Here is a 23,967-nt window from a genome sequence, read left to right on the forward strand (position 1 = left end):
ACCCTCTCATTGTACAGCCACAGAGACAGGCAAAGAGAAGGGAAGTGATTTGTTCAAGATCATCCAGGAAGCACTACCTTTATGACATAGTTAAGCTCCTCTGCAGGATGAGCACAAATCTGCTTGGGAAAGTCATCTTTGATTATAACCTGACATGTACCCAGGAGATGGCCCATCTCTTTGCCAACCCATGGGGCAAGCAGGTACTTCTCTTGTCTAATATTCACCCCTGATCAACAGAAAAAGCACATAGTGAACAAAATCACTAGGCTTGACCCCAGTACTCAGGCTGTGGAGACAAGGGAGGGACACAGAAACTCCCTATCACCAGTTGGAATCCCCAGGAGACAGACTCCTAGATCTTCTGAACCAAGGGCTCTCCCATCTTCCAGGCACTTACCCTGCCCAGAGAAAGCCTTTTTGAGAACCCCGAGTGAGAGGGCTGGCACTCTGAGCCAGCAGGGCTCCTTTGTGTCCTTACTTTCCAGGATCTTCCCACCACCTTCTCAGCCTCACTCCCTGGGTCACGTTCAGAGTGACCACCTGCCTCCTCCCCACCCCCCATCAGGCAGGAAAACTGCATCCAGCTCGAAGCGCTGCCTTGGCCTTGCGGAAATATCATTACACCTGGAAAGAATCGACTCCTTTCTGGGGACTTTACCCCCCTGCTGCTTCTTGCAGGCAAAGGTTGTGTCCTGTCTTCTCAAGAGAGGAGAAGCTGGGAGAAATCACAGAGAAAATCCCATCCCAGTTTTGCCAATGACAAACGGAGGCCCCAGGCAGAGAACTTAGCAGAGTTTGCACAAGAGTGAGGAGGTGAAATGGGCTCAGATGTTGACAGAATCTGTGATCCCAGTAGTGGCTTTTCTGCTGTAAAGATTTCATGCCAAAACCTGTCTTCCCCCAAGCTCTGGGGCTCTCCTTCTGTCCAAGCCATCTGGGCCGAGAGAAACAAAAGCCATGTACATTGCCACCTGAGCAAAATCTGCTGAGAAAATCAGCCCCATGAATTCCATATTCACATACAAGATATTTTATTTGCAGTCCTTCTCTCCCTCCGGTCACCAGGATCCCCGTGTCTTCTGTCCGAGCTCTTTCTGACTGATGGCAGGAAGCTCTAAAGAACCCAGCACAACCGTGACTGTAGAAGGTGCACAATCGTGGCATCTGATAGTCTGAAGAGTCCGGAGGAGGACGTTGAGGGCAAAGAGCTCGATACAGAGTGACCTTGGGTAAATCATTTCACCTCCCCAAGCCCCGTTTCCGTATCAGTAAAATCGGGGTTCTCATTCCTGCCCTGCCATGTCACACCACTTGATGCCTTGCTAGAGAGATGGCACGTGTTCGTTATTAGCAGAGAATCAGGACTGTAACATGGGGTTGATATTAAGTACCTTGCACGGTTTGCGCATTGGAGGCCGCGGTGAATGTGGCCCTCCCGCCTTGGGGGGGAACGTGGTCATCCTCTGAGAGGAAAAGGGTGAAATCAACAGGTGTTAGAGTGTGTCTGTGCCTCTGTGTGTGTGTCTCAGCCCTGGGTGGGTGGGGCCCTGGAAGGGGGAGGGCTGGGGGCAGCCAAGCCCATCCAGTAATGGCAAAAACTGAGCTCTCAGGGCAGTGTATGCAGGACTGAAAGGCATTCAGCATGTACTGACTGAGACTGCATTATGTGTACAGGGATACAGTAGTGTACAAATGAAACAAAAAGTCCTACCCCTGTGGAGCTTACATCCTGGGAGTCGGAGGCAAGGATCAGCAGCAGGGAGACAGGCCCTATATGCAAATGAGTAAAAGATGTGGCACATTAGAGGGGATGAGGGCTATGGAAGGAGAAAAATGCTGGGTTGGGGGTACGAAGTGATGGAAAAAGAGCCTGCAGTTTCAAATAGAGTAGCCAGGGAAGGCCTAGGGAAGAATCTAGAGTGAGGGGAGCCAGAGAGAAAGGTCAGTGTCTCCCGATCTATGGGATTTTGTCCCCAGGGCAGGTGGATCCCTCCCAGCCACAGAGATGGATGTGTGCAGCAGGGAGGCCGGGACATTTAGATTGTCCTTGTCACACCACACACCCCACCCCCATCTCAGGGGCTCTGAGGTCAGCTTGTTAAGGAGCCTGCCTCCTGTAGGTCGTTTGTGGATGGGGGGAAACAGGGCAGGAGCCACAGGGCAGACTTGGAGGGATGGATACATTGTGGGAAGGGCAAACGTGGTGTGAATTACTCGGAGTGAGCTGGTGGGAAGTGCACTAGACCAGAGTGGAGAGGGGCTGCTCTCGGCCTGCACTTACTGGCCGAGTGACCCTGGCAAGTAATTCCACGTGTAGAATGTAGGCAATAATAATACCTCTGACCTAGGGTCATTGTGAGAGTGTAAGGAGAAGCTCTTCGCACAGGGTCTTGGCACTGAAAAATTTCTCACTGACTGAGAGCTACCATCATCATCACATGTTAATATTCTCTAAGGCAGGGTTTTTCAAACTGCAGGAGGTAACCCATGAGTGGATCATGAAATAAATTTAATAGCTTGCAAGCAGCATTTTTTTTTTCATGGAACAGAACAGGATTGCATCAAATATATTTGCGTGTATAAGAATTGTTTCATAAAACATTTTATATACATATATAGATAAATTTCCTACCATGGGGCATGACTGAATGTTTGAAAACCACCGTTCTAAGGCAGTGTTTCTCTAAAGATGATCCTAAAGAGTGTTTTTCTAATTAGTAATTTGCGGGCCACTGCCCTCACTTTTGCCATAGCAGAATACCACTTGTGTTATGATTTACTAAATACTGCTCTTTGAGTTAGCTCATTTTAACCTCATCGTAACCACAATATTCTTGAAATTTATTTTTGAAAATATATATGACATATTTTTAGCCTAAAACCATCTCACACATGCGCACCACGCTTTGGGAACACGAGTGGTAAGGAGCGTCTTTGTGAAAGCATTCTCTGAAAGCTGGGAGCTAACAGAACTGAGAGACACAGAGGCGTCCCAACCCTTTCAGGGTCCCGTTCTGCCCTGGAGGCAGGCCCAGCCCCACTGCCCAGTTTTCTGAATTCTTGTGGTTGACCTTCCCACAGTGGCCACCTCAAGAAGCAAAGAACAGGCCCTGTCTGCTTGCGGACTGGCTCGGGACCTTTCCTGGGATGTAACCCCGGTGGAGGAGGCCAGAGCCCTGGTGTATCTATCTTTTCTCTTGTGAGCTGTGTCCTGACGCTGCACCAAGTTTGCAGATTTCCTTTCTTGTCCAGCTTTGATTCCATTGATGGGATTAGGTGCCCCCTACGGCCATGTCCTTTGATGTGGTCAGGGGGTAGCAGGGAGATTTCAAGCTCAGGGAGCAAATCTTAATCTTCTGCGGGCTTCTCTGGGATCAGCGCTGGGGTAAACCCATTACATCCCTGCACTTTCATCCCCCCAGGACACCGGCTCCTCCAGGCTCCTCAAGTCTCAGGGATCCAAAGGGTTTGTCAGATTTAGAGACAGTAATAAAAGGGGAAGAGAAAGCAGAGCATGAACCCCAGACCCCTGCCAGCACCGGCAGCATCACCAGCAATGTCAGGGCATCTTCCTCTTTCTTCCCTTCTAATCCTGGGCTCCCACAAAATGGGGATTACAGAGGCTTGGGGCCAGAGGCCCGCCCTGCCCCCGGCACTGGGCACCACTGCAGTGCCTGGCTGCCATCTGCCCTCCATCCCTCCCAGAGCTGCTCTCCTGGGAGCACCTGGTCCTGCACATCTGTCTGCCCTGCCGTCGTCATGTGGGGTGTGGGGCCAGCTGGCAAACTGAACAGATAAAGCACTCAGCCCTCACCACAGTGAAGTCTTAAGGCACGATTTGGATCGGTGAGGCCAGGAAACAGAAGAGAGGAACATAGCCAATATCTATGTGTGGCCACAAGCAGGTATGTCTCATTATTTAAATTGAACCTGACTCCAAGGCTCCATCCGAAGAGAGGCAGGGCAACGCCATCTCAGTCGTTATTCGCGTTTACCCATCCCTCCCTCTGCCGTGGTCCCTGGAGTCCTGGCCATCTTGAGGGTGGGGATCCTGGCTTTTGGATGCTCCAGACTGGTCTCAAGATGAGGCATGTGGTTACTCCCCCCCGTCCCGGCGTCTCCAGAGAGAGAGAGAGAGTGAGGCACTAGGTCCCCACCAGAAGGGATTCTACCGAACTCGGATCCCTCTCCAACCTTGCGAAAGCTCTCCCTCGGCCTCGAAGCTTTTCTGTACCATCCTTCCTCCCTACAGTCCCCCTAAAGGAACTCGGGTTTTCAGAAAGCACAACCAGGAAGAGAGAAGTGGGTAAGCAGACAACTGGAAGGGGGAGAGGAAAACACAAAATTAACATTTCAAAAACTGTGCTGCACGGCCCTCCGCCTGGCGCCTTACATTTATTTTCTCGTTGGTTTGCGAACGAGAAGGGCCTGGCCGGCCCCAGGTTCCAGGTGGGGAGGTTGAGGCCGGCCGCAGGAGCGCTTCGCTGGGCCGGCGACGCGGCCTGGGAGCAGAGCGGCCGGCAGGGGGCTCTCGGCGCCGGCCTTCGCGGGAGGAAGCGCTGGCTGCGGCTCCGACCGGTCAGAGGAGGAAAAGGGAAAATTACTGGAGCTCGGGGGCGGGAAGGGCTGCGTGACTGGGAGGAAGGCACTTGAGACTGTCGAGTCTGGCAGCCCGCGGCCGGATTCGATCCCCGGGGCAGCTCGGACGACCAGGGAAAGGGGCGCCGGTGCGACCCCCACCCCGCCCGGTGTCCTCCCGCGGGTGCCGCAGGCTGGAGAGGGCTCCGCGGCCCGGGGCGGGGGCGGGGGCGCCGAGGGGCGGGCGGAGGGCGGGCCGGGGCGGGGCGCGTCCGCCCGGCTCCGGGAGGCGGTGCGGGCGGGCGCTGGCCGTGTCCGCCCGCCGGGAGCCGTGGGGCGCGCAGCCTTCCTGATGTGTCACCAGCACGTGGAGCCAGCTCGGGCTGCGCTGCGAGCGGGAGGAACTCCCCTAACTTTCGAGGGGTCTCGCCGCCCCACTCCTTTCCCCGCTGTGCCCGGCCCGTGCTCCTCGGGGAGGTGGCGGCAGCTGCCCCCAGGTCCAGGACGGGTTGAGCGAGGCCCCGGCCGCCGGCCCGGCGCACGCGGGGCGCCCGGGACGTCGGGGCGCCGGGTCCGGCTGGCGGCTGCTCCCCACGACCCCCGGCTGGGGCGCGGGCTCGGCGGCGCGGGAGGGCGAGGCCTGCGGTGCGAGCGGCCCGGCCGGCCCTGCGCCCGGCGGATCTGAGCGCAGGTAACCCAGGCGGCGCGGAGCTGGGCCTCGCGAGCGCGGCGTGGGATCGCGGCGAAGTTTCTCGGCGTGTAACTCTTGCGCTCGACCGGGGGGGTTGGAGGATGGGGGAAGGCTAGGTTCCCGTGCCTCCCCCACCCCAGCTCAGTGTCTCGGCCTGCACCCCGGCGGCCCGGACGCCGCCGCGCGCTAGGTGTCGTGTAACCCTTCGGGGGCTGGTCTCGGAGCCCTCGGGTCGAGGTCGGGCGAGCAGGATGCCGCCTTTGGGGGACGCCGCTTGGGGAAAACCCAGAATCTCGGATGAGCAGAGTGCCTGGAAAGCGGGCAGTCGGATCCAGTCCCAGGAAGCCCGTCGGGGCCGCAGCCCGAATCCGAGACGCGCGGGAGCTGAGAGCTGGGTCTTTGCGGGCGAGATGAGGGTGTCGGTTCAACTGGCCTACAAAGTCCCAGTTCTCGGCCCCCGGGACCGACGGCTCCTCCTCGCCCCTCACCGTTTTCTCCCGGGCGGTTGAGAGGTAGGCGCCCAGGCAGGGACAGGGACCCCGGCCGGGCCGCACCTCTCGGGGTCCACACTGGAGATGGGGTGGCAAGGCACGCTCGCCGCGGACTCTGTGCGGAGGTTCGCGGGATCCCTGGGCTTGGCAGGAGCAATGGGAACGTACTCGCAAATTCGAGTTGGTCACCGCTTGCGGTTCTTGTTCTCCGGGTAGAGCCGGATCCCCGCCGGGGCCGACCTGGAGGAAAGGGAGAGACGGAGCCCCTCTTCCTAACCGGCGGACCCTATTCGTCTACCAGGCCCTGCCCTGCTGCGCGTTCCAGAGCCGCAGCCGTGAGCTTGGGAGTGGTGAGGACCGCCCGAGGTCTAGAGTTGTCCCTGGGAATATGGGCCGGGATGTGGAGGTTTTGCCCCTCTCCCTGCGCCCCACCACCATTTCTTTAAAGATGCATCTTTGTGGGTGTGTTCCTAATGGCTAGCCTTTTGTTCCCTGACATTAGCGGCATAATGCTGACCCACCCTGAGTCTCCTGAATGTTTTATGCTGAGATTCCCTTCTTAAACCATTTATTCAGTAACTTTGCTTCTACCTTCCTCCTGCAAAAGAAAAAACCCACACTAACCCCTGAAACCTCCGGTCTGCCTGGCGTTGGAACTTTTTACTTTTGTTTGTTTGTGTTGTGTTTTGGCTGTCTTGGCAGTGAGGTGACCTGAGCTGTGCGAAGGACCAGTTGACAAAATAGGGCACTTTGGGTCCCCTTCTTCCTGGCTTTGGAAAACAGGAGAGGTTTCTAGAAGCAGGGAGGAGGGAGAGGGAGAAACCAGCCCAGCCAGGTTGGCCCACCTCTCTCGAAGTTGTGGAAGCTTCTTCTAGAGGCTTCTCCAACTTCTGCGGGTCCGTGTAGAGGAGACCTCACAGGGTACCTACCACATCTGTGTCCCTGTTTTGGTGGCCGTGAGGGGGCGTGAATGGAGGGGAGCCCCATGGGCTGTGGGATCACCGAGGCAGGGTTGGGCCCGTGAGCCCAGGAGTGGGCATAGCCCCAAACTGCAGTTGGCCGGCATTTTTTCCGTGTGAGCTTTGTCCTGCTGGCTCTAACCAGTGGACTGTGCAGACGTCAGAACTGTGGGAGAGAAGAGTTTATTTGGCCAAGTATCTAAATGTACAGGCATCTTGATCAGTTCTGAGGCATAATCGTCTCGGAGTGGACTGGTGGGAGTTTCAGCTGGAGGCTTTGCCCTAATTAAGGAAAACGCTCTGTTCAGAGCACTGAGTCAGAGTACTGAGTTCTCCCTTTGAACCCATGCCTCTCCCGGCCTTGGGGATCAGTACCTTAAATTAAATGAAGTGGAAATCTCCAGAATTTTGCGTGGTCATAAAACATCGGCAGGACTGGTCTGGAGCAGTGAGGTGCAGAAAAGCTTTGCAACCACCCTGGAGGGGACGAGGGGCAGAAATCACTGGGAATAAGGGAAAAGGAGCCGGGCAGCGCCCCAGGCCTCCCCTGGCCTGGCCCAGGTAGCGGCAGTTTTCCCTCAGGCTGTGCCCGGTTCTCAGGGGCTGCCCAGAGTTTTAGGGATTTTTAGGAAATGCCTCGGGGCTTCATTTCTTTGGGTGGGGGTGGGAGTGAATGGTTAGGCTTTTCCTTTGCAGGATGTAATGGAGTCGGCTATGCCGTGGGCTGGCCTGGCCTCCAGCAGCTGATTTGTGCTGTGATTTAGGCTGTGGTATTTAGGAATTGTGTTTTAGCTGCGAGCTTTTTGATTTCGCCGCCCCTTTTGAATCCTCATAATTCCTGAAGCAGATGCCTCCTCCCGCCCCCCACCCACCCCAACCCCAATCCATCCCTCTAAGCTGGGTACCTAGAAGCTTCGCCGGGGGGAGTGGCTTGAACGGCAGACTTGTTTGCCCTGGAGCCATCTTCAGAAAGCAGCTATGTGCAAGGTGGGAAGCTGGTGGGAGCGTAGGATTTTAGCCAGACCCCCAGGGAGACGCACGGAAGACTCGTGAAATCCAGCTGGACTCATGGTCCTACCTACTGGGAGGAAACGTGCATTCCCTTAACTCTTAAGTAAATTGCAACCTGGTGAATAATTAACCTTGCCCGTTTCGCTTTTTTTCTTTTCTTTTTTTTAGAAAAATAATATCCCAACCTGTGAAAGATTAGAGATCAATTTTTGTTCACGATTGCATTGACAAAGGAGCACCGGGAGAAGCCGACCCTTTCCCCTCCACCCCCAAGTCCTAGCAACTCAGGAAATTCTGCTACTTAGAAATCCCTCCAGGGTTTCTCTGGTGGCAGTTGGGAGGAACGGCCTCTGAGCTGCCTCCCTAGGTTCCTCTGCCCAAAGCCAAGCTGTCTGAACCCTCAGCAACGGTCAGGATTCTGTCCCTTACTTTCTGTAGCGACAGCTTGGCCTTCACTCCTGCATGGAGTTGATTCTGCTGTCAGGCCAGTTTCGGGCTCTGCGCGGGATGGTAAATATTTGGCCTGTCTCAGTTCTTTTACACAAAAGAACAGCGCTCCTAATCTGGGACAAGTCCAGGGAAGAGTTGTCTCAGAAACAGGGGATCCATCTGGGGTCCATGAAGGGTTTTTCTCGAAGTAGCCCAGTGTGAGCGCCATGAAGGCGGATTTGGGGTCCAGATGTGTTCAAGTTGGAGTCCTAGCTGCCACTTGCCAGCTGGGTGGCCTTTGACAGGTAACTTCTCTGTGCCCATTTCTTCTCTTGTGGACAAGGGGTCTGAGACCTCCCTTGTAACGCTTTGGTGAGGCTTAAATGAAAACTGCAGGCACCGTGCCTGGAACACACCAGTAGACCTTCGACTGGCTGTCCTCATCTCCTCCGCCCTCTTATTTTCAATAAGCACGGGTGGGCCTTGGGCAAGTTATTTAACCCACTGGGAACAGCAGCTTTGTAATCCTAAAGCGGGATGATGCCTGGGAACCCCTTCCCCGGTCCGAGTCTATTGTCCACCATCCATGTGGCAGGGAGCGTGCCAGGCTGGGGTTACAACTGTGGGTAAGATGGGCGTGGCCCGTTGCTGCCCACTCCGATTTGTACCCCAGCTCTGAGCACAGATGAAGGGTATTGTGAGTCCTCTTGTTAGAGCTGAGGCTGCGACTCCGAGGGGAAAGGCTCCCCCAGGATCACACAGCTGCCTCTGGGGCCGAAGGAGCAGGAAGCCTGGCCTTCTGGGTGCAGTAGGGCCTCCCGGGTAGGGTAGGAGCCAGCGAGCTGTGGAACAGGAGGTGGGTGGGTCTGGATTAGCCCCGTTGCTTCAAGGAACCCTGGGTGCGCAGAAGTGGCGACCTCGCACATCTGCCCTGCCATGCGTCCAGGCTGAAAGGTCCCAAGACTCCACGTTTCATGGAAGGTCCCCATGAAAGGCGAATTGCCACAGCTGCTCTTGGCCCGCTCACTCGTTGACCCAGCTGGCAAGACAAATGCACTCTAGTGGGACCAGTCAAGCAGGGTACGGAATCGAAGGGCTGGGGGAGGGAAAGGAAATACTTGGATGTTACAAAAAGTAATATCTGCAGAGTAGTCACCATGGGAAAGAAAAATCAGGATTTCGTTGGACTTCCTTATCCTTTTTTATGGCTTAGTGATGTTTTTATTTTGCATTTCGAACTAGAGGTTGAGATGGACCATAATCTCTTCAGTGCTTTAGAGCCCGGGGCAGTGGGCAGGGTTTCCTGGGACGCGGAGCAGCAGGTGACTTCTCACCCACTGTGCAGCTCCCTCCCTCCTCCCTCTGGCACGCTCTGGGGAATTTTGAAATTGCCCTGTGGCCAGACCCCTGTGTTTGCTGCCCAGGAGGACTGGGGAAGGAGGTGCTGTGTAGACCAACCACTGCCTGATTTTAATCTCAGCTCTGCCACTCTGGGCCCGAGAGCCCCCTTCTCTGTCAGGTGGGCGGCTGGCCCAAATAGCGTGCACACCCCTTGTGGGCTTAACATCCTTCTAAGTTTCGGAGCCCCGAGGCGCAGAGGAGGGCACCGGGCTGGGACCCAGGCCTGGGGTTGGGAGGGGCGGGAGGGGTGGGGGAAGGACTCAGAGATGTGCAGCTGGGAAAGTTGGATGAGTCTGTGAGGACTTGGTGGTTCATTCTCATGAAACGCGCTTCCTCTCACTGGATTTCTGCCCTGGGGTGTGTGGGGTTCAAGGCAGAACGCTGGCTGCTTCTTGGTGACTGAGGCTTAAATTCGGGTTTTTCCATTCTCTGTCTCCTCGTCCACCGTAAGGTAGACCTCCTCCCTCACCCTTTTGAAAACAAGTCACTTGCATTGCTGTTTATATGCTGCTGGCTCCTGGCTTTCCAGGAGGCCGAAGGCTGGCATTGGGGAAAGGGCGTCGGCTTTGCAGGCTCCCCCGTGGACTAGCTGGGTGACCTTGGACCCGTGACATGCCTTCTTGAGCCTGTTTCCCCATCTGTGATGATACATGCCCACTGTGTAGTGTGATACAGGGGTCACATGAGAAGGCCGGTGTGAAATGCCGGGTGGTTTGGGGGGACGGCGGGGGAGTACATGGTACCTGTTGTTAAGCGACACCGTAGCTCACCCCAGGGCCTTTGGGGCCAGCGAAGAAAGCCCAGTGAGGTCAAGGAAGTGCACACCCTGAGCCTGGTGAGCCTCCTTACTGCCTTAACATCTGGGGAGAAAACATTGGAAGAAAAGCAGTACGGATGGGGCTAGAGGGGGGGCGTTTCCTGTTTCTACGGGGAGGTATGCCCGGTACAACCTAAGAGGGGTGGCTGTGGGGCAAAGTCACCGACTCTTCCAGGAGTGGGTGGATTTCATCCCTTACTAGTGGGAGAGTCGGGATAACGTTCTCTTGAATCCTTTCCTCTGGAGCCTGCTGCGGTGAGCTTAACAACATGGGGGGGAAAAAGTTAAAAAAAAAATGTGTCTTTGCTCTTGGAACCAAGAGGGCGATTAAACAGATACTTGGAACCAGGACTTGCGTATAAGCAAATGTTGGTCTCCAACTTGCCTGGCCAGACCACTGTATATCTGGGAAAAGTCAACCAGACCACTTGCTCCCAGCTGGTGAGTGTGGAGGGTTCTCCCGCCGCCCTGGGCTGCGTCTCTCTCCCTCTCCCCCTGCCCTGCCTCTCCTCCCATGTCTGGTGATAGCAGGCGTTCATTGTCGCCCAGGTCTGGGTGCATGCGAACCTTGGCCAAATCGCTGAATGTTAAAATATCACATTTCGACAATGGGCCTTTTTTGTAGAGCTGGGGATAGAGGGGGCAGTGTTGAGATGCTGGAAAACCACTTAAGCTTTGACAGTGGAAACGGGCAGGGTCCAGGATCCTGACTTTGAACACAAGGGGTGAAGGTGGAGCAGCGAGGGGCACTCCTTAAAATAGAAGTAGGGCCCCGAGAACCAGCTCCCCCTGTTTCCAGAGCCCGAGGTGGGGAGGGAGGGGGCTGCGGCCAGCCTACCCTGGCATCCTCCCTTTTGTCCTTTCGGTGAATTTTGTTGTAATTAGACAAGTCGTGACAAATATCCCATTGCCCTTTGGGCCGGGGAGCTATGAGGAGTCCTCCCTGGAAGCCCAGCCCAGTTCACTTGGGAGCCATAATTAGGCAAGAGAACAGTTCACGGGCCCTTGATTCAATAAAGACCCTTTTATGATGTTGGTTTTTCCCAGAAAAATAATACCACTTTGCCCCATTTATTGCATTTAGATGTGTAATCATATTAGGGCTCAGCAGCCCCGGGGACTGAAGTTACATAGTTGGGGTTTTCACCAAAGGCTGTTACCCAGGCTTCAGAGGGAAACAGTGTCCTCAGAGAGGGGAAAAAACAAAAAAAAAGACAACAAGGAACATTTTTGAGGATTTTTCTCGCTTGGCATTTCAAGGACATTTTCTCCCATCAGGGTGAGAAGCGACCCAGGGAAAAAAAACAAAAACAAAAACAGAAAGTGAAACTAACTCGCCTGGCCAGTGTGGCCGCAGCCCAGCGTGCCCAGCATGGTCCCTCCCTTGTCGCTGACCATATCTGGCAGTCAGATGGGTGGCACGTGCCCGGCGGAGGGCTGAAGGAAATGCCAGAGAGGATGCCTGTGGCCTCTGCACCGGGAGTCGTGGTGTCCCAGCACGTCTCCACCTCGATGGCAGGGCTGCAGGCGCTGGTGTGTGCAGGTGTCCTCTGCCTCGCCCAAGCCCCCCCTGTTGGGGCAGTCAGCCCTGACTAAATATAGTCCTGGAGGTCCCGGCGGCTTTCGGTTTGTTGGAAGGCTTTGCTTGGCCCCGCCCACGGCCCCCCGGAGGCACCATCTTCCATGCATTTGCATATGGATGGCGCTCTCACCTGCAGGCCCCCTCTCCATGCAACCATCCCCTCTTACCTTCTAACCCCAGACCTTGTGTCAGGCAATGACTAAGAACGTCTCCCAATCACTCACGGAGTAAAAATCCCACCTAGAAATCTGCCCAGGGCTGGGGTGTTGGTAGAGATCACCAGTGGTGTCCAGAACTTCTTTCCCAATTAGAGGTTTAGAAATCTCAGGCGATGAGGAAATTTCTGAGAGTCCATTCGTAGGTGTGCTCTATTAAGAAATAGGGTAGGACCTTTCATTAAAACTGTGTTGCATGAAAAAGGGGGAAAATCCATGTAACTCCAGGACATCTGATGACAGTTATTGCTGAAATAAGTATCTTTTCAGATATCATCCTTTAATGCAGAAGAACTGGTTCGTCTATTTATAGATATTGCATATTAAAATATTCTTTCAGTGTCACTACTATCAAGATGTGAGGTCTAGTTTTTTTTCAATCTTATACTTCAGACCTTTTGGAAAAAGTGCTATTGTTATATATTTATAACACATAAAATTGTTTTTCGGTTCCCCCCCACCCCCAAAAGGCATATATATAGAACACCTGAAACCGGCTTCTCTAATTAGTACATTTTTCTACTTAGCTGTTAGGAATTGGTGATGGGATCAGTTATTTTAGATTTCCAGTGAAACTTTGGCCACAGGGAGGTACACCAGGGGGAAAAAATCACTGGTTTTCAGTTTTGGCCACCCCTCACTCACCTGCTCCCCCCCCGAAACACCTAATGTGCCTGTGCACCAGGCAGCAACAGTGACAAGAAAACAGTTTTATTTTCCTTGTCCCAAGTCGATGGAGTTGGAAAAGTTACTCATTTATGTCAGCCTCTCTCTGCTCCTGCCAGTGGAGCAGGCAGATGAAGTTTGGGCTTAAATACTATTTTTTTCCCCCCTACATTCTTCAGCAGTTATGTTAGTAGCTGTTCTTTGGAGAAAAAGTTCTGGTGGTCTGAGTTCCTTCAGTTCGTATTTTCTGTGTGCTTTGTGCGTGGTTTCTGTGCCTGGTGGCCTGGGGGTCGGTAGCCTGCAGGAGTTGGGACCTCCAACCAAGACCAAGAAGTGAAGTCTGGACCCAGCGTTTGCACTTTGTGACAGTTGCCGGTGCAAGCCCGTGATCATTGATTGACTGATGGATGGATCACTGCTCTGGGTCTCAGTTGCGGCAGGCACGCGGGATCTAGTTCCCTGACCAGGGATCGAACCCGAGCCCCCTGCGTTGGGAGCGTGCAGTCTTACCCACTGGACCACCAGGGAAGTCCCAAGCCCCGCAGTCCTTTATTCAAAATTCTGAACTCCAGAAAACTCTGAAAACCAAAAGCTGTGTTGATAGTGAATTTCCTGGGGAATCCTGACCCGAAATGAGGCTATTAGAGTCTATGTTTCTCTTGGGGAGAGTGACTCTTCATGGCTTTCACGGCAGAGACATTACTGTGCGTAATTCCGGGGGACGCCCTATGGCATAGTATGTGGCCTGTGCACCACGTTACCTGAAAAATTCTGAGCCGTGTAGGGGCTGAAGGTTTGGGGTATAAGGGGGCTCACCGTGGTATCCTCGGTACCCAGCCGGGTGCCTGGTGCCTCCTAGGTGCTGAGCGAATACTGATCAGAAGCAAGGGGCAGCCAGCTTTGTCCGTGAAGGCCAAAGAGTAAATATTTTAGCCTTTGAGGGCCGTGGGGCCTATGTTGCAACTCTTCTGCTCTGCTGTTGGAGTGTGAAAGCGGCCAGAGATAATACATAAATGGGTGAGTGCCTGTGTTCTGATAAAACTGTAAGGATGGTGGGTGGGTCTGGCCTGTGGGCCCACAGTCGGCTGACTCCTATGAGGAAGATGAACGCATACTAAACGTAGACCCTTCCCCATTCTGTTAGCCCTGCTGTCTGCAGGCCTGGTCTGCTTGTTTCCCTGCCCCAGTGGAGTCTCTTTACTAAAGAGATAAAGGCAGTGCCCACCCCTGGCATCGGCTCCTCTCATGTTCTGGACACATGGCCAAGAGGGAGGCGCTGCCCTCCCTGGACCGGCCTGGTTCGTGGGAGTGGGTTGTTTGTGTGGGCGAACGTGTTTGGGCTCCGGTCTAGCCTTGCCGAAGGCACATCGCTCGGGCCTTCACCCACTGATGAGTTTTTTGGGGGCTGAGCCAACCTCGGGGCAGGCTGGCTGTCAGCGGCAGGCCAGGCAGGGCTGGAGTTTGTGGGGCGTGGCGGGAGCTGAGGGGGGGTGAGCGTGAGCGTTTAGGAGGTGTTCTCGGCCAAAGAATTTCTGGCAGAGGGACATGGGTGAACGTAAACCCAGGGGCTCTGATGGCTGAGTTTCAGGTCTCCTGGCTGTGTTCATCCCAGCCCTGGAGCGGCCAGCAAGGGTGGATGAGGCCAGTGAGTCCAAGAAGGCTTTCCACTGCGGTGGAGGCGCAAATCCAGCCGAGCCCTGTGGCTCCACCCCACGGTGGGCCGGCCCGGGGTGGGGTGGCTGGACAGAGGGCAGCACCTTGCCGAGCTCACGCCCCTAAGCTGAGCGCCGGGAGCAGCAGCGTCCCTAAGCCCGGCTTCTGCAGGCCCCCCCCGCCCCGCCCCCCGGCCAGCCCCTGCTGCAGGCCCTGGCTGTGTCCAGCTGCTTCTCTGTAGCAGGGGCGCCCCCAGGACATTCTGGGACTGCTGCTCTCTGCTCAGCCACCTCCTTCCCTAGTCCGGGTGGAACCGCTGTATGGTTTTCTTTCGTAAGCAGACTCCGAACAAGGCTGATGTCTCTGGTCGTTGGCCTTTCTTTTCCTTCCCTCATGGTTTTGTGGGCTGCTGGCTATTTTAGGGACTCTGAGTTTAGAGTGCAGCCTCCTTGCTCTGCAGCTGCCTTGGAAGACTCGATGGCTTCTCAGCCCCCAGCAGAAGGGGGCAGCCCCAACGTCATCAGGGTGTGTTCAGCACAGGGCGAGGGCTTAGGGAGGCCCTGAGGAATGGCTCTAGGGGCTGGTGTGTTTGGTGTTGGTTAGCTCTGCCGTCGCACACCTGGCACGGCCTGGGGGATCCTCTGGCCGCCGCCCGGGGCCAATCATCTTGTTACTGAGCTCTGGGGCCAGGCGCTGCTTCTCATACTTGGGTGTCCTTGTGAACCACCCAGGGAGCCTGTTAGCAGCGCAGACTCCAGGGCCCCTCGGTTGACCTAGGGGTCCTGGGGTCAGCGTTGTTAATAAGTGCATGTGATGTTGGTGGTTCCAGGGCCGTGCTGCTGGTGGCCAATAGGTAAAGCAGCGTGATGAGTGTGGAGTCAGGGGGAGCAGGGAGAAAGAAGGGGCTCTAGCCCAGGGAGGGACTGCGGTCACCCAGAAAAGGTGAGCTGAGTCTTGAAACACAAAGCAGGGCAAAGCAATGATCGCTAACTCTGACGGAATGCTTGGTGCCAGGCACAGCTCTAAGCCTTTATGGGAATGGACTCATTTATTTTTCCATATGTCCCCTTTTTTGGATTTCCTTCCCATTTAGGTCACCACAGAGCATTGAGTAGAGTTCCCTGTGCTATACAGTAGGTTCTCATTAGTTATTTATTTTATATGTAGTAGGGTATGTATGTCAATCCCAATTCACACCACCGCCTGGGTATCCATACATTTGTTCTCTACATCTGTGTCTCTATTTCTGCTTTGCAAATAAGTCATCTGTACCATTTTTCTAGAGTCCACATATATGCGTTAATATACGATATTTGTTTTTCTGTTTGTGACTTACTCCACTCTGTATGACAGACTCTAGGTCCATCCACATCTCTACAAATGACCCAGTTTCGTTCCTTTTTCTGGCTGAGTAATATTCCATTGTATCTATGTGCCACAGCTTCTTTATCCAGGAATGGACTCATTTACTCCTCCCAGCAACCCCATGAAATAGGTAGTTACCATGATCTTGGAGCACAGAGGGGTTAAGGAGCTTGTCCAAGGTTCTTGGCTAGTCGGTGGTGAACTGGGTCTCACCTTCCTCCTGTTCCACTGCATTGGGGCTGGGGCACCCCAGGCAGCGAGACCCGCTCATGCAGAGGCTGTGCGGACCAGGGCTGGGGCTTCTTAGGAGGCGGTCATGTTGCTGAATGGTTCAGACGGCTCCGCTCGTAGCGTGTGGGGAGAGTTTGGGTTTTGCTGGTGGAGTATACGGCCGTGGTCTTGGTTAAGGCAGAAGGTTGCAGCACGGTGACAGCTGCTGGAACATAGCTTTGAGGGGGCTGAGGCTGTAGTCGGGCAGCCGGGGTTCTGGGCACACGTGCTCTTTGTCTGAACAAGGCAGGACCCCGGGGTGTGGGGAGAGGGTGCAGCGTTAGTGCCCAGGGAGCAGCAAGGCCTGTGCCCTCACACTGGTCCCAGTTGCCCTCTGAGAAGGAAGAATTCTCCAAGGTCTGAGTCCTTGGAGTCTCCCAGGGAGCCTGGCCCAGCTCTTGGGGTCTGAGGGCAAGGGGGAAACTGCTTGGAGAGGGGAGGACACTTTTGTTGGGAGCCGACCAACCGCTCTGTATGCTTCTTCAGTCCTCAGGTCGCCCTGCAAAGGGGCTGCCGCTTCCTATTTGCTGATGTGCAAGTGGAGGCACAGAGAAGCAAAGTAGGCAGGTAGCGGCACCAGGTGTGTCTCCTGTGGGGTGCGCTTTTCACTGCAGCGGGTCCCCCTTCTTCTGAGAGGCCTGCACACACGGCAGGAGTGGTGACCAGGCCCCTCCCTGAGGAGTGGGTGCAGTGGCAGGCTGGGTGGGGCAGGCTCCCAGCAGCGAGCTGGGCAGCTTCCAGCTGAGCTGGGGCCCTGGGTGGGATGGCCTCGCTTCAGGGGACGGTTACCGGCTGATGGGTGGCATTCTGAGGAGTCAAAGGCCCAGGGTCTGTGGGAGTGGCCTGCTGGGGCCTTCCTGGTCGGGGTGCCCTGATGCGCGGAGCTGAGCCTCTGCCGCCCTGGAGGCTCACCTGAGTCTGGGGGCATGAGGGATCCCTCATAAAGGAGGACCTTAAACCAAGCTCTGATTCCAGAGCCCCTTTCTTCCTCCTGTAAGAAAAAAAAATCAGCCACCGGCCCCTCCTGGTTTTTTCTCGCTGGCCGCTTTCTGGCCATCCCCTCACCCTACCCCCAGTCTCTTCCAGCAGAGCGGGCAGCTCGCTGATTTGAACCTGAACGCCATCGGGACAAACCAGAAGCCCGCACTGCCCTTTACCCATGACAGGCTGTTTGCGGGCAGGGGGTGGGGAGTCTCTACTATTCCTGTGTCACGACAGCCTGTGACCGTCACTCAGCCTCTCGAGCTCAGTACCTGCAAGACGGGTCCACGCCCCGCACGTGAAGACGAGGGCCAGATGGCCCTTCCTCCGGTCTTCCTGCTTTGCCTAGTTCTTGGGGCCCCTCGCCACTTGGGATTCCACCAGGATTCTAGCCCCAGGCTCCCTGCGGGCAGAAGGCACGGGGTTCTGAGTTGGAACAGAGGCTGGTCACTCCTGGGCATGCCTCGGGGTACGGGGCGGGGCGGGGGGGCAGTGAATCCGGCCACAGTCCAGGCGGAGCATTGGAGAGAATCACGCCACCGTGGAGACCTGCCACAGAGCTTCCCGTGGGCCACCATCTCCTCCTTGGCTCACCTGGGCCGGCCGGTCGACTCCTTACTCACCTGGAGAGTGCTCAAGGACAGCAAGAAAAATGAGGGACTTTCAGGGGCAGCTGTGTTTTCTGACTCAGTCATAATGCCCCTAAAAATCCTTATTGTTCTTGCAGTGTGCATCAGGCAGTGGCCCCAGCCCACCCGGCTGCTCCGGGGTGGGAAGGGCTACCTGGGGTTCGACTGGCGTGTCCTCCCGCATCGTCCTGAAATGAGAGTGAAGGGGAACTTACTGATTATTAAGACATTTTGTTGGTTGGTGCATCGATTTGCATGTACTCTTATAATTTCTTCTTTGGGGAGGCCCGGGCCTTGAGACATTCCTGTGCCGATCGGAGCCCAGGAGAATGCAGGATCTCCCCGGTTTGTGTGCGGGGAGGGTTCCGTAGAGCCCAGCTGCACGTGTCCAGCCCAAGGAAGGGTAGCTTCGGGGTCAGCTGTGTCCAGGGCAACACTGGGTTTTAAAACGGAAGGAGCCTCGGTCCACGCACTGAGACCCAGTGAGCTGGCCGTTCTGCAGAGCCGCCTGCAGGGGATCGAGGTCTTCCCCCCCAGCTGTGACCCTAGAACCTGCTTTCTCTCACCCAGGTGGTCTCTGCTCCTCTCTCACCTCCTCGGTTTCCACCATGCTCAGCAGGTGCCCCACCCACAGATACTTCTGCTGAGCCAAGGCTTTTATGGGTGGAGGTGTGGGGGTCCCATGGGACTGTCAAGCCGAAATACCAATTGGTGACACACCCCCCTTAGCACCATCCCGCATGTCACCAGATCCCACAACATCGTCCTCTCTGGCAGAGGCTGGACAGGTGGCCAGCCTGTGGATGGGCGGACGGGGAGGTGGACAGGCAGTAAGGACGGTACCTGCTCCCGTGGTCCACCCTGGGTCCTGTCAGCCTCCCAGTCAGCAGAGGAAGGTCATCCTCGAGGTATTTCTAAGGTTTCCCCCCAGGTGCCAACGCAAAAGCTCTTGTCACGCGAGAAGATGGCCGTTGGTGGGACCCTGACGGCCACGATCCTCCCTCCTTGGCCAGCCGAGCCCCCTGCTCCTTGGGCTCCTGCGGTCCCCACTGTGCCACCATCCCAGCTCCCAGAGACAGTGTTTAAGGGGCCGAGTTTGCTCAGCATTCTTCTGCCCAGGGGAAGGGACGGCTCCAAGGTTAAGGTCAGTACGGGATAGGGGGGATGAGGGCAGGGGGAGTAATGTTTATTCCTTCTTGGTAAAACATGGGCGGGGCTCTCGTGAAATGAGCTGCTCACATCCCACAGTGGACACCCGGGCGATAGAACATATCCCATCCTCTCTCACAGCTAAGCATTTGCTAACCTGAAATCAGTTGTCCCTCCCTGAGGCCCGTCTGCCCAGCTCTTCCATCCCCGCAAACCTCCTTGTTCCTGAGCGTGTTCCTCAATCTTTACCCCAAAACATCTGCAAAAAAAAAAAAAAAAAGATAATGCATAAGAAATAAAACTGATTACTGGAGAGCATTTCAAAAACCCAGAAGGATGAAGAAGGTTTATAGATACCCATACCTAGAGATCATGTCTGCTAATGAAATAGATCCTTCCAGCATTTTTTTTCTCTTTGCATGTATACCCTCACCCACTTAGCAGGATTTGGGGCTTCCAAAAGTGGTGAAGCTCGTAACCCATCTGAGCGATGGCCCTGGGCCCTTGGGAGGCAGAAAGTCTCTGATTTTCTTTTTGCCAAGTGGGCCAGGGTGCGCCAAAACTTACCTCCAGCTAGCAAGCTCGTTGGGAGGTATTGGGGCAGCTCTCGGTCTCTAAACCGAGACTGGTGAAGTTGCTGGGGAGGATGCTAGAAATGTGGGCTCTGGGACTTGCCTGGCCGGTGCAGTGGTTAGGACTCCATGCTTCCTCTGCGGGAGGGGCACGGGTTCAGTCCCTGGTCAGGGAAATAAGATCCCACAAGCTGCTCGGCCAGACAGCAGCAACACAGAAACGTGGGCTGTGCCCTGATTGCGTTCTAAGTGGGCTGCTCTTTGCTTCCTGACTCCCGGCACACGGAAGAATCCCTTAACGTTAAAAAAAATTTCAGGACTTCCCTGGTGGTGCAGTGGTTAAAAATCTGCCTGCCCATACAGGGGACACGGGTTCGAGCCCTGGTCTGGGAAAATCCCACATGCCGTGGAGCAGCTAAGCCCACGCGCCTAGAGCCCGTGCTCCACAACAAGAGAAGCCACCGCAGTGAGAAAACCGAGCACCACAACGCAGTAGCCCCCGCTCGCCGCCACTAAAAGCCCACGTGCGGCAACGAAGACCCAACACAGCCCAAGATAAATATATAAATGAACTTATAAAAAAAAAAATTCAGTGCCACCCCGCCCCCCCAGGAGCAATTGGATCTGAATTGCTGGGTGTGGGGAGGGGCCCAGGCCTCGGTACCTTTTGTTCTTCTTCTGTTCCTCGGGTTATTCTGTTAAGCGGCCAGAGAACTGTCCAGGTCCATACCCACCAGTTAGTGACGGAAGAGATTTCCTCCAGCTCTGCCTTCAGAGCCTGTTGGAGGAGATGGGACCATCTGCAGCTGGCAGGCTTTCACTTCCATTATGTTCTCTGCTGCTCAGTCACCTTTTGATCCTCATTTTACAGATGGAGGACCGAGGCTAAGGAGATCAGGAGACTTCCTGAAGGACACACGTCTAGGACGCAGCAGAGCTGGGGTGTAGGTCTGCAGCTTCTGACTCCCAAGGCTAGTGCTCTTTCTAAAGTTGCCATTTATAATTAGCATATTTAGTTATAACAAGATACGGTCATCACAGTGTCCTGAACTGGGTGGGTGCCCCTGTCCCACTGGGAGGCTGGGTGATCGTCCCTTCGTCTCCCTGATGCTGAGTATGTACATGGCCAGCCTGGACCCACGGCCCGCCCCCATCAGCCTGCCATACCAAGGATCCCAGCTCTGGGCAGGGCAGGGTTTAGCCCCTTTTGCAGAACACGCAAGAGGTGTGGCTCAGGTCACACAGCTGGTGGGTGGCACAGGCCTAGCGGTCCCTGCTCCTTACCTGGACAGAGGCATCCAGGAAGCAGCACAGCCCGCACGGGGCTTTGCTCGTCGGGGCCCTGCTCCGAGCTGGCGGCCCTCAGGGTCAGGACCCCTGCTGGGGGTGCCTCCCTCATTCCTGCAGAGCTGGACTCCCAGGGCCTGGGCAGGCTGCCAGTGCAGGGAACTAGCGGGCAGGCACACTGTTGGCTCTAGAAGGTGTCACTGTTCCTGGGCCGGTCCGCAGGGCTGGAGGGCCTGGACATGACAGCAGAGACAGGAGCTGGGAGCTGAGAATGCCCCTCTCCCAGGGCCCAGCAGCTCTGGGCCTGGCCCACGGGCTTCCTTTGGCAGGGAGGGCCTGAGCGCTGTCCACACCACCTTCCCTTGCTGGGCCTGAGCTCTCACCTTGCTCCCCACCAGCTCTTTGCGGCCGAGTACACACTCTTGGCAATGACGTGCATTTAACCTGCTCTGCAGAAGACAGGACGGTTGGGCAGGCAGACTCGGCCAGCAGCTCGGTGGGAGATGGGGTGAGGGCCCTAGGCTCAGGCTTCTCTGCCCATATTCTTTGGGGAGCTGGCCCTAAGCTACCTTGCTTACCTGGGTCAGAAATAACCTCAGCTCAACTGAAAGCCTAGAGCAGTCAGGATGAGGGCAGAGCTTTGAGCGCCTGGAGTTGGTGGGCGTTTGCCCAGGAGCCAGGTCAGGGGCAGCCACTTAGCCGGGGCCTTGGGTAAAGCCCCCTCCCCTCCAAGCCTGTTGCCTTGTTTGTTTAATGGACATAATAGTGCCCTGTAGGCGTATGTCCACTTTCTAGGCATATTCTGAACAGGTAGGATGTTGTGGCTCCCTGTCCCTCCCCTTCCAGGAGGCCACTTCATCAGAGAACCCGGGGAGGTGTCTGACGTGGAGAACATGCTCATTCCATGCTGGTTGCAGTGCATTGCTCAGGAAGTGAGTGTAGGTCTCCAGGCGTTGGACAGTGTCTTCTGTCCATGATCTCTACAAAGATGACCTTTTCTTCAGTCCTCTCTCTGGCCCTCCTGCCCTGTTAGGATGGTGGTTCTGGACTGAGAAGCTGTCCTCCTTGCCCCTTTGCCCTGTGTGCCTCTCTGGTCTGGCCCCACCGAGGCCCAGGGAGCCATCCTTCCCCTCCTTGGGGTTCATCTTACAAGTCCGGATGCCATCAGCTCCAAGGAGTTCCCTCTGGGCCAGAGCTCCTCCCTCCTCCGCCAGCCTCCTTGGGGTGCAGACAGACAGCCCAGCACAGGCCGGAAGGGCTTTCTGTTTGCCTTGGCTGGTGGGGAAGAGATTAGCTGCTCGCTTTCTGTTTTGACTGTTGTATCTAACCAACACAGAGCCTGTGACATCGCAGAAAAGCAGCCTTGGGTCTTGAATGAGTTTGGGGCCTGTCCCTGATGGCCTGGCCTCTGCAGAGATGTCTGGAGGTAGGAATGGGTGATAACACCACCCCCTGGGTACGGAGAGATGTGATAACCACCTGTCCGCTTTCCCGACCCAAGGTCCACAGCCCTTTCTTCTTTGTTTCCTTCAGGGGATGACTTCTCCCCACCTCCTGGGATTCACATGGGGCCACTCCCCATCCACTGGCTTTAGAGGCAGGCGTGTGTCCCAAGCTGGACACTGAGACTCCCTCTTGGGATGTTTGCAGCAACTATGGGAAAAGAGGCATTCACTTCATGGGAGTTGCCACGTTGATGGAACTCCTGCTCTCCACTTGAGGACAGAGCCAAGTGGTAGAGAAAGTATGCTGTCCCCAGACCTCAGTAAGCCCCTGGATCCAGCCATGCCTGAAGCTAACACACCTCTGGACTAACCTGATTATATGAGCCAATGAGTGCATTTCTTTTTTCCTAAAACTATCCTGAGTTGGATTTCTGTCATAGAAAGGGTCCTAATAAAGCTATGTTTTTCTTTGGTCTCACTTAAGAAATCAACTTTGAGGTATCCACCCACTTTAAGTGTCTAATTCATAAGTTTTTTCAAATGTGTACAGCCTTGTAACTACCACCACAGTCGAGCTGTGGAACATTTCAAGTTCCCTCATTCCCCCTTAGGGTCAGTTCTCCTGACCCCAGGCAACCACTGACCTGCCTTTGTCCTAGAGCTTCGTTCAGTCTCCTCTCTGGTCAGGTCCCTGGAGGTCAGATGCTCATGTTGTGGGTCAATGTGGGTCATTTCCCTTGGGACTCAGAGTCACCCCTGGGTCCAAATGCGCTGAAGCCAGAGGCACCTCTGGGTCCCACAGTTCTGCGGTCCAGTACATCCTTTGCTTCATTTGAGCCAGCTTGCCACAGAAGGAGTCCCGGCTAATACAGCTCAGCCAGGACCGCACCCTTCGGTGAAGCTCCCCTCAAGGACCCCCCCCCCAGGCAAATTCAACCATTGGTCCAGCTCACCTCCTGGGGGCCAGACACTAGTAAGTGCTTTACATGCATTACCCTAGGGGAGGTACTGTTGTCCCCATTTTACTGGCATGTGGGTCTCGTGTGCCTCTACAGCTCCTCTGTCCACCAGACTCCTGGCTGCTTGCTCTGCCTCAGCTATGGCTGTCTCACAAGTGAAACTGACCCCTCCCAGGCCACATCCCAGGGTAAGGGGGCTGGAGGACGCGAGCCATACACTGGGAGGGAGGGATGAACTTGGAGCGGTAGTGTAAGCAGCTTTGGGCAGGAAAGAGCTCTCTGCAGGAGGCCCTTTTGTCTTGCCAGTAACCTGGCACACCTTTCAGATCTTTTTTTTTTTAACATCTTTATTGGAGTCTAATTGCTTTATAATGGTGTGTTAGTTTCTGCTTTATAACAAAGTGAATCAGTTATACATATATACATATGTTCCCATATCTCTTCCCTCTTGTGTCTCCCACCCTCCCTATCCCACCCACCCCTGTAGGTGGTCACAAAGCACCGAGCTGATCTCCCTGTGCTATGCGGCTGCTTCCCACTAGCTATCTATTTTACGTTTGGTAGTGTATATATGTCCATGCCACTCTCTCACTTTGTCCCAGCTTACCCTTCCCCCTCCCCGTATCCTCAAGTCCATGCTCTAGTAGGTTTGTGTCTTTATTCCCGTCTTACCCCTAGGTTCTTCATGACTTTTTTTTTCTTAGATTCCATATATATGTGTTAGCATACGGTATTTGTTTTTCTCTTTCTGACTTACTTCACTCTGTATGACAGACTCTAGGCTTTGATCACACAAAACCTTGCCTAACTTTCT

The 23,967-nt window shown here is 55.1% G+C and overlaps 1 long non-coding RNA gene across 1 annotated transcript in view; it reads right to left on the reverse strand.

The window, feature by feature from the left end:
- Window positions 1–20,756: 20,756 nt before the first annotated feature.
- LOC307177989 overlaps window positions 20,757–23,967 on the reverse strand; it is a 96,363-nt gene continuing 93,152 nt past the window's right edge. Inside the window, exons 2-3 of the long non-coding RNA XR_013825118.1 lie at window positions 21,634–21,775; window positions 20,757–20,982 (exon numbers count right to left, since the gene is read on the reverse strand). This is a non-coding gene — a long non-coding RNA (uncharacterized lncRNA). The remainder of the gene's footprint in view (window positions 20,983–21,633; window positions 21,776–23,967) is intronic.

The sequence above is a fragment of the Stenella coeruleoalba genome, assembly GCF_951394435.1.
Source record: "Stenella coeruleoalba genome assembly, chromosome: 19".
NCBI classification, from domain to species: Eukaryota; Metazoa; Chordata; class Mammalia; order Artiodactyla; family Delphinidae; genus Stenella; species Stenella coeruleoalba.